The following is a 15747-nucleotide window of genomic DNA, read 5'->3' as shown; positions in this document are numbered from 1 at the left end:
ATAGAGGCACTAGTTTAATACTGCTGAGTAGGGCCCCATAAATCCTAATGATAGCCTTGCCACCTGGGTCCTTCTTCTCTATAAGAAGGAGTGAAACCATTGCTGAGTTGTCGCACCTCTTCCTGCTAAGGACTACACATCCTCACCAACCATCCCTCCTTACTCACCACAGCAAGCAATCTCACAGAATCACCTGGGACACTATAGTCTCCAAAGCTTCTCCTACCTTGCTCACCACTGTGCTAGCTGAGCACCTTCCCATAGCAAGGCAAGTAGCATCTGGAGTGGGCTGTAAATTCTCTCCTCTTCTTTCCCTGCCAACAGCACTCGTGCAGCATGGCTCCCACAGGCAGCTCTCAACCCAGACCGACCAGGGTTAAGGAGATCTGGGGGACATGGAACAAAGCCCAGGAGCACAGGGGCAGGCTGCCCAGCCGCTGCCTCTGCTCTCTGGGGAATCACACTTCCAGCTGCACAAGGGGCTTTCATTTCATTCAAGAGCAACTGGTGTCACAGAGCCCTCTAGGTCAGAGGGCAGCAAAGCTGGAGGCAGCGGCAGGGGGTGCTCTGGCTTGGGGAAGAGGAACAGGAAAGACTCAGAGTACAGAAGGGGGAAATGCTGGGCCAGCCCTTTCAGCTCCTCCTGACTTCCCTTAGACGGTTGCATCCGTGGGAGTGATGACTCTGGCCAAGCTGGGGCTGGGGCTGGGGGCATAGGGATGTGACCTGGGAGAGGGGACCCCAAGCCTGGGAGATGTGAGAGGGGGTTGGGACCCCTTACCTAGGGGATACGGTAGGGAGCCAGGAGCGGGGATCCCAAGCCTGGGGGACCTGGCAGGGGGCCGGGACCCCTCACCCCGGGACACGTGGCAGGGACCCTGGGCCCGGGTGTGTGGGGTGCCCCTAGGGCTGAGGGTCCCGGGGGGGGGCAGAAACTCGTGGCCCGAGGCTGGCGGGGCGGCGCTGCGGCCGAGGCTGGCGGGAGGCGATGGGGGGCAGCAGCAGGTGGCCCTGCCCCGGGACGCTGCGCTCCCTCCCAGCGGCGGGGGCGGGGCGGGGGCCGGGGCAGCCGCTCCCAGCGCGGCCCCCACGTGCTGCAGCCGGGCGAGTGCGGGCGGCCGGGGCCGGGAGAGCAGGACGGGCTGGAAGGCGCCGCGAGAGGTACCCCGGGATCCCCGTGTCTTCTCTAGGGAGCCTTTGCGACCCCCGAGCCTCCCCCACCCCGGGGGCTCCCACACCCTCCCCCCACGGAGCCCCCGCGCCTCGCTCCCGGGACCCCTGAACTCCTCCCCACGGAGCCCCTGCCCCGGAGACCCTTTGAGCCTGCCCTGGGATCCCCAGAGCCTTCCCTAGGGAGCCCCTGCCCTGGGGATCCCTGAGCTCCCTGATCCCCTACCCCAGCCACCCTGAACCTCCTAATCACTTTCCCTAGGGATCCACGGCCCCCTGCTCTGGGGACCCCCCAAACCGTCCCAGGACTCCTCCATCCTGTGCCATAGGACCCCCCTGAACCTCTATTCACCTTTCACCCCACTCCCTGCGCCAGAGAATCGCTTGATTTTCCCTCCAGCCCCGCACCTTCCCCAGAACACCACAATCCCATGTCCCTGGGGACTCCCTTGCCCTCCTGCACCTTTCGCCAAGGAGCCCTTACTCACCCTTCATCCACTCCCTACCCCCATCCCCAAATCCTCCCAAGCTCCCACCCCACAGCCCTGTGCCCCAGCCCCATTGTCCTTTTGCTGAAGGAGGTGCTGGGGGTTCAGGAAGAACCAGACTGCTCCGGGGTGACATGTACCTGCTACTATGAGTTATGGGAGGGAGGTGGAGGGGAGGTTGTCATAACTGGCAGGTTCTGGCCCTGTGTGTGTTGTGGAGAGTGCCTCTGCTTTGGACCTGGGGTGATGCAAAGCCAGAGTGAGTGTCGGTGACATTGACACTGGGGCAAGGAACGTGTCCTGACAAAAGTCCCTCTTCAGGCGCTTCATTTCTTTACAGAAAGTTTTAACCTTTGGGCTAAAAATATTGTCGGCTCCTGAAATCTGAGCGTCCTCTTGAGAGAGCCTGGGAAAGCCTTTTTGATCCACCCTTGTATTAGCAGGGAGAGGGGAGGTAGTTTTTCCTCAGGTGAGAGAAAACTTTAGGTGAGTAGGCACTGCTAAGTTTGAAGTAGAGGTGGGAATTGGTTGAATAATTATTAGTTATCTCTTGAATGTCTTGTCTAAAGGGTATGCAGGACTGCCCTCTACTGGATGGAGTGAGAACCCTTCAATTGTGTCAAGCTTTATGTTGCTAATATCATGGAGATTCTCCTTTAAGCACTTTGGGGGCAGCGACTGTTTTATTCTGTGTCTATACGGTGCCTAGCGCAATGATGTCCTGGTCTATGATTAGAGTCCCTGGGCACCATCATGTACAAATACTAATACAACGTGATGTGGGCTAATGATTGGGGAGCAGGGGGATCGGGACTTTCACCTGTCCCTGGGGAGTTCTAAGTGGCTACGGTGTGCAGCGTCATAGGAACTGGGAAGCCCTGGGTGACTATGGCTTAGTTACAGGAGATGGGAATCCTATATGGGGCATATGTAACTTGAACCAGCATGAGCCAACCAGCTTTGTTACAAGGGACCTCCAGTGACAAAACCATATAAGCCTCTAACAACAAAATAAAGCTTGAAAGCCCTTAGGGCAGGAGTCTCAAACCCATGGCCCATGCATCAGCCTGAGTAGTTCCATAAGCCAGTGCAGCGACCGAAACACTAGGTAGCAATTCCTGAGAAGTTGTACCAAATGTCATGTATGTATGACAGAAACTGTGACGGTCACAAAAACGGAGAGGTTTCACTTTTTGCCTATACACTGGCCCATGCAGCTGCTGGCACGTGAGTCTCTGCAGCCCTGGGGAGGGGAGGTATTCACACCCTTTCCCTGAGCTCAGCCCCTGCTCTGTCCTGTCCCACTCCTGCTCTGCCCTCTTGCCCCCTGCATTGTACCCTTTCCACCAACCCCCGCAAGGGATGCAGTCTTGGGGATTATCAGGAGTTGAGCAACTCCTCCCTCCACACTCACTGTAGGGGCAGGAGCCATGGTGAAGCGGGGAGACCCGACTGGCCTGGGAGATGGCAGCGGAGCAGAGCAGGTTGCTGCATTGCTCTGCTTTCCTGCAGCTCCTGCCGTTGCAGGAACTGCAGGGAGGCAGCTGACTCCTCCTGCTAGCCGCAGCCCGCCCAGGGCCCTGAGGACTAATCTGAGTATGGGGAACTGTCCTGTCCGTAGGACAATTGGGGCAGCCGTTGTGGGGCCCCGCTGAAGTGCAGGGTCTAAGGCGGCTACCTTGAACAACCCTATGGACAGGCAAGTTCTGCACACACCTCCCCTGAGCCACAGGGACGTGCAAACAGCAGCAGCTGCCAGAAGCTGGAAGCCGCTGTAACCTCATTGTGCTGCTGGTGGTGGCAATGGGAGCATTGGAAACCACCTGGGGGCAGCAGGCGGGGCTGGGGGGACAAACAGGGGAAGGGAGAGTGCATGGGCTGGTATGGGCACACGAGGGAGGGGGGGAGGATGCATGGAAACTCCTGCTCCCCAGGGCCCAGCCACAGGGGAGGGCCCGCTGGCCTGTAGGAAGAGTTGAAGGCTGACCCTGGCCCTAGGGTAAATTGAATTTGAGGCCCCTGCCTTAGGGCTTGACTTGGCTTATGTAAAAGGTGCATTTTCTAAACATGTTGGTTAAAGTGCTGTGGACTAGGGATGTTAGCGAGCAGTTGAATGGAGTATCGACTACTCGCTCCTCCCCCCGCTGCCTCTCTGGCGGGGGGGGAGTGGGAACAGGAGCTGGTGCTGGGGGGCGATGGCTTAAAAGCCATTCCCCCCCAGCACCATCTCTGTGGTGCCACCTTCCCCCCTCTCCCCCGCTGCCTCTTTTTGAGGCAATGGGGGCGGGCGGGATAGAGGAGGCTGCTGCGAAGCTGCCACTGTCCGCGGTGGGCTGAGGTTCGTTGTGGTCAGAGGCTTCTCCAGCAGCAGCCCCTGTCCATGGGGGTCCCAGTGGGGAACTGGGCCTCCCCATGGACAGAGGCTGCTGCCGCCATGCAGCTCTTGTTCATGGTGGTCTGGGCTGGCCGTTCCGGCTCAGCTGGTTCAGGATGTGGTGCCTCTGCATTTTAAATGTAGCAAGAACTCTTGCTACATTTAAAATCCAGAGCTGCAGCACAGGTGGGTCCCGGAGCCGGCACAAGCCGGAACTGCTCAGTCCTGGCTCAAGCCGGCCCCTGGAGCTACCCCCGCTGTGGCTCTGCAGAGCGGCCCTTATCGACTAATTGTGTAGTCGATACGAATTGTGTCAACTACACGATTAGCCAGATAACCGCAATTTACCATCCTTACTGTGAACTGAACAAGAGGAATTTAACAATTCCAGCTAGCACACATTACAATACAGCTTGTCCTGTCCACAGCAGGATTTTAAAATGTTTCCGCTCACTCACTTTAAAGAGACGTCTTTTATGCCAGTCTAGATGTACCCGTGATTATGAGCCACAGACTCCACAACCTCTTCTGTGAATCAGCAACAAGAGGGGGACAGAGACTGACATGCGGGAATCCTGAAGGGGATTATGAAGATGATAACCTCTGTGGGGGTTGCTACTCTTTGAAATGAACTGTGTATTTCAATGGTTTAATGCTCTCCTACATGTAAAGCCCAACACCGTGTGCATTAGGGATTGTCTTAAACAAACCCACAGCCCACTCAAGCCCCTGTGAGGTCTGGGAGTGCTAAAATCCAGATGTTACAACTTCCTCCCAGGTCTACTCCATCTGTAGCAATCTGGGCTCCCTGCTTGTTCACTCTGCTCAAAGAAGGGTTGCAGAGAGGAACTATGGCTAGACAGTGGACACCAGTAGGAAAGGAAGCAAGGGGAGAAAGCAGCGGTGTGAGCAGAGATGGGACCCCCTTGTCTGGGTGGTGAGGACTTTTAGTAACATGTTCATCAAGGAGGATTGGCAGCACACAGCATCTCTCAGGGGTGGGAGGGTGAGTCCAGCTGCCTCTCCTAAATCGGGGATGGGGGGAATTAACTGTTCGAAGACCTTGCAAACTGAGTTTCTGCTGGGAGAATGGGGGAGGATGTGGATCTTTCTGGTGTTTCTGTCAAATTCCCATGGAAGTGAAGCTCTTGAACAGGTATGGATGGAGTCATCATCCCGCCAGAGTTTAACAGAGGCCGCCTCTAGATTGGCAAAAGTTTAAGCCTCCCTGTTATCGGTTAAAGTAACTTAGAGTTTCTTACAGGTACTGTCCTATTGTAACCCACGTCCCTGCCAGCTCTTTAAATAGTTCCCTGCTGGCTTTTGCCGCAGCTCAGCCAGCACTATGCTTCCAGTTCCCTGCTGGCGTAGATCTATTGATGGCAATGACCATGAAAGCACTTCCCTTGGCAGGACTCAGCTGTTCTTAACCACTCGCTGTCTAATTCTGTTCTGAACGGTGTTAAACATCACATGGAGAGAAAAATGCCAGCTCCCTGTCTACAGATGTTACACTGTGGCATCCATCCCTGCTCTGGTCAGTGGAGATGGGCCACTGGGGAATTCTAGGGTTGATTTCTTCCAGCTTAGTCCAGGCCAGAAGGAACAGTCCTGGAATTTTATGGGAGGTTTTAAAAAATATTATGACAAGAGTGCTGGGGTTACAGTCCTCTGAAAGAGGGTGGGATTTCATGGCAACAGGGCAGGGTACGCAGTTAGGACAGGTCGCATTGCCAGTATTTCTTCCCACTGCAGAGCCGAAGTTTGCAGGGAAGTCACCCTGTTTTCCGTAGCAGTCATTCCTCAGTTTCTTATAACAGGCCCACGCCTCCGTGGTTCCAGTCCAGCAACAGAGCTGCACAGTTACATGCAGCCTCACCTTACATTCCATACTCTCACAACCCCGTTGCTTAGTAGTAGTATCCAAACAGCCTCATGCTGCCAGGCTGTGGACAAACAGTGTGAGATGGGGCCTGGGTAGATGAAGTGACTTGCCCAAAGTCCTATAGCAAGTTAGTGGAAGATCCAGGAGAACCCAGATTGCTTGATTCCCAGTCTGGATTTTCCTCCTGGATCTATCACTAACCTAGGTTTGCTTCCTACAGACACTGCAATGCAGGTGGGTCTCGGGGAAAGTTTTGAAGAAGCAGAAAGTAGAAGCTGGAATTGGGCTGGACATTTTTTATCAACATTTTAATTTTTCCAACATTTTGACCAGCTCTATAGCAAGGCTGAGAATCAGAAAGAAAATATATTCCAGCCATTGGTAGCGGTAACATTGTGGGTCACTGGAGACAGAGCCCTCCACACTTAGGGGACTGTGTGGCAGGAAATGGACAAATGACCGTGGAGACTGGCGTTGTTGGCAAAACAAGGAGTGATGCTCTTGGAGGAGCTAGTAACCAGATTGTTACACTTACAGTTTTTTTGTGAAGGGTGTTTTTGCCTGTTTACAATCTGTGGTTTGATGAATGAGCTTTGCACTGTTCTTAATTATATTTTATATCTGATGTTATTACATCGTCACCAGTGTATCTGGAAGCAGCGACACCATCTAGAAATCCCTGTTTTCTTTTTAAAAGATTTTGACTGAATTATTTATAGTCCAATAAAATGCCTGCAGCAGTCAGTGTAATTAATTATTTCTAGACACATTCATCAGGAAGGGCCCATTTCCTTCAGAATGGTTGTGAAGGCATTTTGGCCACAGGGGGAGTATACAGCGGCGGTAGTTGTCACCACTTGACCTCCCTGTTGCATAATTGGTTTTATTGCTCATGGTGTCACCGGACGCGACTGCACAGAGTTAGACTGCTGTAACTGGATTTCATTATTAAATCAAGCAGTCGCTTCTTTAATGTGGAAATGTTCTTTTTAATGTTTTCACATCCACAGCTGTTTAATTCCCTCTCAGATCAGCAGAGTTTCTTTGTACAAAAGCTTTTTTTTTTTTTAACGTTTTTTAAGTAACATTGTTTCTGGGGGCTCTAAGCTTATTGTTTGGGTTTTTGCACTTTTTTTTTAACTTCATACAGGTTCCTGCAAAGCTGTTCTCACTAAATACAGGCCTGGAAGGATGGTTGCTTTTTACTTTGGATTTAAGTAGCAGACATTGTTTTCTTTCTGCCTTTTCGGGAGCTTTTTCCATTTATCTTGTTTTCTTCTTTGTGACTGTGATTTGCTCTTCATGCTTTTTATATTTATTCCCCTATGGTGGCACTTTTGTTTGTAAATTTTTAGCCACCAGGAATAAATCTTGTGATATTGCTGCCTTAATTCGGGCTTTCTTTGCCTAGCGGGAGAGGGAAAATGAGAGACTATTTTTCCCAGAGTTGTCAATGAGTCCTTTTGTTTGTTTGTTTGTTTTTGGAACATTTTAGTGGCATTTGCTGTGTTCTGCACTGCATTATTTTTTCCCTACAGGTGCCACACTCTGGGATTCCTTTTTCTCTCAATCCTAGTGTGATGGGTTGGATCGCAGAAATCCCCTTGGGGTTGACCCCCAGTGGACGGATCATGTCACTGACACCTGCCTTTCTACCCTCTGGGGCTCCCCATCACCCTGTCCTGCTGGGCCAGATCCTCTGCTCTCCCCTAGCCAAGGCACAGAGCTGGGGTTACCCCCTGCTTTCAGAGCAACACCAAGTATTGTCGGTATTGTCAGTGTGGGACATTGCAGCACAGCTCCTGAGAGACAGTAACAGGCCACGTATGCAACGAGAGTGTCTATGCTGACACAGCGTCGACCTAATGGCATCGTCTGTGACTCGACGCCACTTGGGGTGACAGTGTTACCAGATGGGCGTACAGAGGCACTTAACGTCTGTGGGAGCCAAATGTAAGTGGCGACACTTTCGCAGCTAGGTGGAGGCAAGGCCTCACCTTACAGTGCAGACCAGGCCTCACTTTTCCTGAGGCATAAGAAAGGAGATTGCAGCAGTAGCATGACAGGTGTCAAATTCTAGTATGCAGTACAGCTCCTTTCCAAGTGACTCAGCCTTTTGACGTCCCATGATGTCAGTTTACCTGCTGACATAGAACAATTGCTGCATTCAGGAGAGACATAAGCTGGTATTCAACTCTGCACCCAAGCAGGCCCCAGAATAATGGAGTCCCTTTGTTGCTAGAGCTGCAGAAGCCGGTGTCTGGCCCTGGCAGGAAGCTCAGGTGAACCAGCCCTGTTGGCGATACAGAACCTTGTTGTCATTTCAGAGCAGTGTAGCTGGGAACTCCTTAGCTTGTGGCTAAGGCCTCTCCCAGCTCTAGGTCAGCAGTCCAAAGTCAGCCTGTGCCGGGAGTTGCCTGTTGGTACTTACCATCTAGGGTCTTAGACAGGGGCCAATGAAATAAACTTGGCCTTTGTACTGAGTTTAGACCACAACCACCACCACAAGAGGTCAGGGGCTAACTTAGTTCTCTCTCCTTCACTGAGAAGATTGGTGGTTCCTCTAGACCAGTAGTTTTCAAACTTTTTTTTTCTTGTGACCCAGTGACCCAGCTGAAGAAAATTGTTGATGCTCACAACCCAGCACAATGTGACTGGAGTGGGACTGAGAGCCTTCGGCTGTAGGAGGGGGCTCCAGGTTGGGAAAGGAGGGACTTGCCTTGAGCAGTTCCTGGTCAGCAGTGCTAAGACAGCTTCCTGCCTCTGCATCCTGCCTCTGCAGACCAGGCTGCGCCCCAGAAGCAGCCAGCAACAGGTTCCCAGACAATGGGAGTGTGGAGCTAGTGCTCAGGGCAGGGGCAATGCGCAGAGCTCTGTTTGCTCTTCTACCCCCTCTCCCCACCACACACACACACACCTAGGAGCTGGACTGAGTCTGGGGCACAGCATAGTCTGCAGTGCCAGGACAGACAGGGAGCTGGCTTAGCACCCCCAGTGGCTACTTGATCCCCCTGCAGCACCGAGACCCAGTGCCCATTATTCCGTGACCCAGTCCTGGATCACAGCCTGTAGTTTGAAAACCGCTGCTCTGGAGTCTGGCTGGAGCACACGAATATGTCATCAGCCCATGCTTGCTTGTTTAGTGTGGCTCATTTTCTCCAGCGGCTGGACCCCAGAACATCATAATTCTTTGGCTGGTTTTGAGCTGAGACCTACCCCTCTCTGGGTAAAATCATCCTGAGCTTCCAAGCTCTTCACAGCTGAGCCTCCTGTAGGAACCACTGCTTGTACTGTGACACCCCTGTGCATGTGAGCAGCCACAGGGCTTGAACCAGTGGCCTGTGTATCCAGCAGTCCGGCAGGCTCTCAAGAGCCAACCTTAGGGCACTCTATTAAGAACCAGCCCCAAACTCCCCATTGGCAGTGAGTTCTATACAAAGGACAGGTCTACACTGGTGAAGAGTCTGTATGCCAATGGGAATGTGCTCTCCTGTCCGCATAATTACTCCACTTTCGCAAGAGATGGACGCTATGATGGCAGGAGAACATATCCCACTGAGATAGCCAGGGCCAGCCCACAACATTTTGACACCTGAGGTGGGGTGCACAAATGATGTCCCTATGCCACCTTTTCTCCTGCCTGCCTGTTATGTCTCTTGTGCCCTCCTTCCTCCAGCACAGCACTCCTCCATCTCTGTGCATCTAGAGCAGAGAGAATACATATGCACCAGCAGCAGACACAATTTTCTACACTCTGGGTCCTAGTGGCACCCTCTCCCCCCAAGTCTGGCACGTGAGGCAGCCACCGTAGTTCGCATCATGGTAAGACCAGCCCTGGAGGTAGCATTGATGTGGACAGCGCTGGGGTCACTCTGTGTGTGTGTTTCACATTCCTGAGTGATACAAGTTAGATAGACCTAAGTGGTATGTAGATGTGCCCTTAAATTTTTCCAACCAGTTGTCAAGTGTAAACTCGACTGGTGCTACAACAGCCTAAACATGGAGTCACAAAGGGTACATCTACACAGTAGCATGCAGCTCGAAATAAGCTACACAATCTGAGCTATGTGAATTGCGTAGCTTATTTTGAGATAGCCTGTTTTGAAATTTGGCACTGTCTAAACAGCACTAATTTCTAAACAGAGCACTATTCCGATCAATCCCTTCATCTTTGTGCATAGGGTTGCCAGACGGTTTAACCAAAAATACCAAACACGCCTCCCCCCCCCTCCAAAAAAAACAAAAACACTGGGCAGGGGAGAGAAAGGGGTAGACGAAAATTCTTGAGCAAAAAAACAAAAACACAGTGTGGCCCCTTTAAGAAATGCTTTTGAGGCTTTTTGGCCTTAACAGGCTGCTGGCAGCCATCTGCCATCTTGTCTACCTGCTCTGGGCCAGACAGCTGCCCTGCAGAACCCAGTAAGCATCCGGGATTTTCGCCTCCTGGCCAGGAAAAAATCAGAAAATACCGGACATTTTAGGTGTCCAGTATTTTCTGATTTTTTTTTTACCAGACAGGAGGCGAAAATACTGGACTGTCCGGGTCAATACCGGACACCTGGCAACCCTACTTGTGCAACAAGGTTTTCAGGATGTCAGAATAACAAGCCCGTTATTTCAAATATATTTCAAAATAATGGGCTTGCTGTTAAGACATGCAGATTGCTATTTTGCGATAATGGACGTTATCCTGACATAGTGCTGCTGTGTAGATGTACCCAAACAGTCCCCTTGGATACGCTATTTCTCACCCAGGAGAGCCTACCTTTGCGATAGGCTGTCCTTTACATCAAGAATCATAGCAGTACTCAGGTTATTCCGAGTCTCAGAGGACCAGTCATTTACCCTCAGTTCAGTTGCACATTAGAGCTTACAGCAAAGACAATGCTTATAGTCAATCCTATATTAAATTATATAAAGATTTATTGTATAGGAAAATAACCTTGTTATTTACAAGGTTACATATTTACAAGGTTAACATAGACACACACAAATGAGTTCCAATCAAGTTTCAAAAAGGAAGAGATGCTTCAACAAAATGTCAGGTGAAATTTAATAAAATGCAGAGTAATGCACATTGGAAAATATAATTCCAACTATATATGTAAAATAATGGTGTCCGAATTATGTGTTACCACTCAAGAGAGATCTTGGAGTCATTGTGTATAGTTCTCCGAAAACATCCACTCAATGTGCATCAGCAGTCAAAAGAGGAAACAGAATGTTGTGAATCATTAGGATAGATAAGAAAACAGAAAATTCATATTGCCTCTATATAAATTCATGACATGCTCACATCTTGAATACTGCATGCAGATCTGGTTGCCCCATCTCAAACAAGATGTATTCAGATTGGGAAAAGTTCAGAAAAAGGAAACAAAAATGATGACGGGTAAGGAACAATTGCCATATAAAGAAAAATTACAGATTAAACCTCTGTGGTCTGGGACTCTCTGGTCCAGCAACATTTGTGGCAGGAGCTCCAGTTGGGTGGTAGAGCTGCCACTGAAGCTGGCGGGGCTGGGAACGCTGGCAAGGCTACCACCACCTACAGAACCAGAAGGCTGGGGAGCAGAGACTGGGGAGAGGAGGTTGGTGTGCGCTCGGCCCCCCCCCACCCCCAAGACCTCACACTTGCTCTGGCAAATTCCTTGGTTCAGAACTGCCAGATGAGGGAGGTCCAACATGTAAGACTAGGACTTTTTAACTTGGAAAAGAGATGACTAAGGGGGGATATGATAAAGGTCTGTAAAATCATGATTGTTGTGGACAAAGTAAATAAGGAAGTGTTATTTACTCCTCATAACACAAGAACTATGGGTCACCAAATGAAATTAATGGGCAGCAGGTTTAAAACAAACAAAAGGAAGTATTTCTTCACACAACACAGGCCATTTCTGTGGGGACTGATGCTGCTGCTAAATCAACTGCAGGGCGCTTCCCAGGTACTCTGCCTCTAAAACTAAGGTAGACATAATATACAGAGCTATTCCTATCTCATAGAACTGGAAGGGGCCTTGAGAGGTCATTGAGTCATGTCCAGTCCCCTGCCCTCATAGCAGGACCAAGTACCAAAGTGATGCACCAGCCAGCTCCGAAAGCCCAACATCAAGAGCCCACTATCACAGTGAAGGGACAAAAGCTGCAAGCAGTGGACCAATTTACATACCTTGGCAGCACCCTCTCCCGCGCAGTGACAATTGACATCGAGGTCCACTGCAGAATCGCCAAGGTAAGCTCTGCATTCGGCAGACTGCTGACCAAAGTGTGGGACCGCCGTGGAATAAGCCTTGTTACAAAGCTTAAAGTCTATCGAGCAGTAGTGTTAACTACCCTGATGTATGCCAGTGAGACTTGAACTCATGCTAGGCAGGAGGCACGCTAGGCAACTGAACCAATTTCTACATGATTTGCCTCCGCAGACTTCTGAGGATCCGGTGGCAGGACAAGGTGCCAGACACAGAAGTCCTTTTTAGAGCAGGCCTGCCGTCAGTTCACACCCTGCTGATGAAAGCCCAGACACGCTGGGCTGGCCATGTTGCAAGGATGCCAGACCATCGCATCCCTAAACAGCTCTTCTATGGTGAGCTGTCTCAAGGAAAGCGATTGCACGGGGGACAAAAGAAGCAATACAAAGACCTGCTTAAAGCCTCTCTCAGGTCCCTGGATATCAACACCACCTCCTGGGAGACCCTGGCACAAGATCGATCGACATGGCGCATGCTGATCCACCCAGGCTGCCAAACATCTGAAGCCAGAAGGACAACTATAGCACAAGAGAAGCAAGCACTCCGTAAAGCCAGAGTTGCAAACGCTGCAATAGTGGTGCCTACACATGTCTGCCCAACATGTGGCAGAACATTTTGTGCCCACATTGGCCTTATCAGCCATCTGCAGACACACGGTGGACAGCCCCACAACTTGTTAGATGTCAAGTTCCTCTTTGACAGCCCCACAACTTGTTAGATGTCAAGTTCCTCTTCGAGCACGATCATCATCATCATGTACCATCCCTGATGAATTTGCCCCAGATGCCTAAATAGCTCCTCTCAAGGATTGAACTCACAACCCTGGGTTTAGTAGGCTACTGTTCAAACCACTGAGCTATCCCTGCCCCCTTCCTCTACGCTCAACCTAGCATGGAGTAGACACTTCAGTAAATTGGCCTAAGTCAAGTCAACTCCAGCTATGTTATTCATGTAGCTGAAGCAGCGTAACTTAGGTCGACTTACCCTGGTATTGTAGACACAGTCACCTTGTGGAACTCTTTGCCAGAGGTTGTTGTGAGTGCCAAGACTATAACAGGGTTCATCAAAGAACTAGATAAGTTCATGGAGGTTAGGCCCATCTCAGCCAGGATGGGCAGGGATGGTGTCCCTAACCTCTGTTTGCCAGAAGCTGGGAATGGGTGACATGGGAGGGATCACTTGACGATTCCCTGTTCTGTTCATTTCCTCTGAGGCACCTGGCATTGATCGCTGTCGAGAGACAGGACACTGGGCTAGGTGGACGTTTGGTCTGACCCAGTCTGGTCACTTTTACGGTCTGTCTATAGTAAGCAAGTTTTATAAGTTCTTTAGGGCTAACCCAGTCTGTGCACTGAAGATCTTATGCTTATTCCTAGTCATTCATGCCATGCCTTCCAGAGTCCAAGCAGCATATACAGTTCCCTCCTGCTAGGGATTTTTATTCCTTTCTGCACTTGTGCTTTCAGCTACTCCGCGGATGGAAGGAATTCACTTGCATGACTCATCTGCTTGGAGGGGAGAACAAAGTCTTTTGTTCTCTTTAACGTTCCACAATAATTTGTCTGGTTTTGGTGGCCCTTTCTCGTTGAGTTGTGTCGTGGTTTTTTTTTTTAAACCTTCTGTTGGTGGCCAGCACTTTACACTCGTTAATGTCTCTCTCCTGTCTGGTGATTTACACTGTCACAGTGTCATATAATACAGATGAATGAATATTACCGTACAGTATGGGATATTATTATATGTTATAATAATCCCATTATAAGTGAGATGAATGTGTGCAGTAGTTTACAAGCATTCAATGGTGTCTAAACAGGACAGACATTTTAAAGCATACTAAATACTAACTCAGGAAGGACAGACAGGGAAAAAAGGGAGGAGGGGTTGCCTTGTATATTAAAAATGTACACACTTGGACTGAAGTGGAGATGAACGTAGGAGATAGCTGTGTAGAGAGTCTCTGGGTTAAGCTAAAAGGGGTAAAAAACGAGGGTGATATCATGCTAGGAGTCTACTACAGGCCACCTAGCCAGGTGGAAGAGGTGGATGAGGCCTTTTTTAAACAATTAACAAAACTATCCAAAGCCCAAGATTTGGTGGTGATGGGGGACTTCAACTATCCAGACATATGTTGGGAAACTAACACAGCGAGGCACAGGCTATCCAATAAGTTTCTGGACTGCATTGGAGACAACTTTCTGTTTCAGAAGGTTGAAAAAGCTACCAGAGGAGAAGCTGTTCTGGATTTGGTTTTAACAAATAGGGAGGAACTAGTTGAGAACTTGAAAGTGGAAGACAGTATAGGGGACAGTGATCACGAAATAATAGAGTTCATGATCTTAAGGAAAGGTAGAAGGGAGACCACCACAATTGAGGTTATGGATTTCAGGAAGGCAGATTCTGATAAGCTCAGAGAACTTGTAGGTAAGGTCCCATGGGAAGCAAGACTGAAGGGAAAAACAACTGAGGAGAGTTGGAAGTATTTCAAAGGGACGTTGTTAAGGGCCCAAAAGCAAACAATTCCGTTGTGTAGGAAAGATAGAAAATATGGCAAAAGACCAGCTTGGCTTAACAAGGAGATCTTGCATGATCTCAAAATAAAAAAGGAGTCATATAAAAAATGGAAACTAGGACAACTAACAAAGGATGAATATAGGCAAGCAACACGGGAATGCAGGGGCAAGATTAGAAAGGCAAAGGCACAAAATGAGATCAAACTAGCTACAGGCATAAAGGGAAACAAGAAGACCTTTTATAAATACATTAAAAGCAAGAGGAAGACCAAGGACAGGGTAGGCCCACTGCTTAGCGAGGAGGGAGAAGCAGTAACAGGGAACTTGGAAATGGCGGAGATGCTCAATGACTTCTTTGTTTCGGTCTTCACCGAGAAGTCTGGAGGTGTGCCTAACGTAGTGAATACAAGCAGAGAGAGGGTAAGTTTAGAAGATAGGATACACAAAGAACAAGTTAAAAATCACTTAGGAAAGTTAGATGTCAGCAAGTCACCAGGTCCTCATGAAATGCATCCCAGGATACTCAAGGAGCTGATAGAGGAGGTATCTGAGCCTTTAGCTATGATCTTTGAAAAATCATGGCAGACAGGGGAGATTCCAGAAGACTGGAAAAGGGCAAATATTGTGCCCATCTATAAAAAGGGGAATAAGAACAACCCAGGAAATTATAGACCGGTCAGTTTAACGTCTGTCCCAGGGAAGATAATGGAGCAGGTAATTAAGGAAATCGTATGCAAACACTTGGAAAGTAATAAAGTGATAGGGAATAGCCAGCATGGGTTTGTGAAGAACAAGTCATGCCAAACTAATCTGATAGCTTTCTTTGAAAAGATAACGAGCCTTGTGGATAAGGGAGAAGCGGTGGATGTCATATACCTAGACTTTAGTAAGGCATTTGATACGGTCTCGCATGATATTCTTATTGATAAACTAGGCAAATATAACTTAGATAGGGCCACGATAAGGTGGGTGCATAATTGGCTGGATAACCGTAGTCAGAGAGTTGTTGTTAACGGTTCTAAATCCTGCTGGAAAGGGATAACAAGTGGAGTTCCTCAAGGGTCTGTTTTGG

The 15747-nt window shown here is 49.6% G+C and overlaps 1 protein-coding gene across 1 annotated transcript in view; it reads left to right on the top strand.

Moving 5' to 3' along the window:
* Window positions 1-951: 951 nt before the first annotated feature.
* The window catches only part of KCNE3 (potassium voltage-gated channel subfamily E regulatory subunit 3), a 25713-nt gene continuing 10917 nt past the window's right edge, over window positions 952-15747 (top strand). The window contains exon 1 of the mRNA XM_006127515.4: window positions 952-1161. The gene's annotated coding sequence lies outside the window, so the exon portion shown is untranslated. The remainder of the gene's footprint in view (window positions 1162-15747) is intronic.

The sequence above is a fragment of the Pelodiscus sinensis genome, chromosome 1, assembly GCF_049634645.1.
Source record: "Pelodiscus sinensis isolate JC-2024 chromosome 1, ASM4963464v1, whole genome shotgun sequence".
Lineage (NCBI taxonomy): Eukaryota > Metazoa > Chordata > Testudines > Trionychidae > Pelodiscus > Pelodiscus sinensis.
This window is presented reverse-complemented; position numbering and strand designations above follow the sequence as displayed.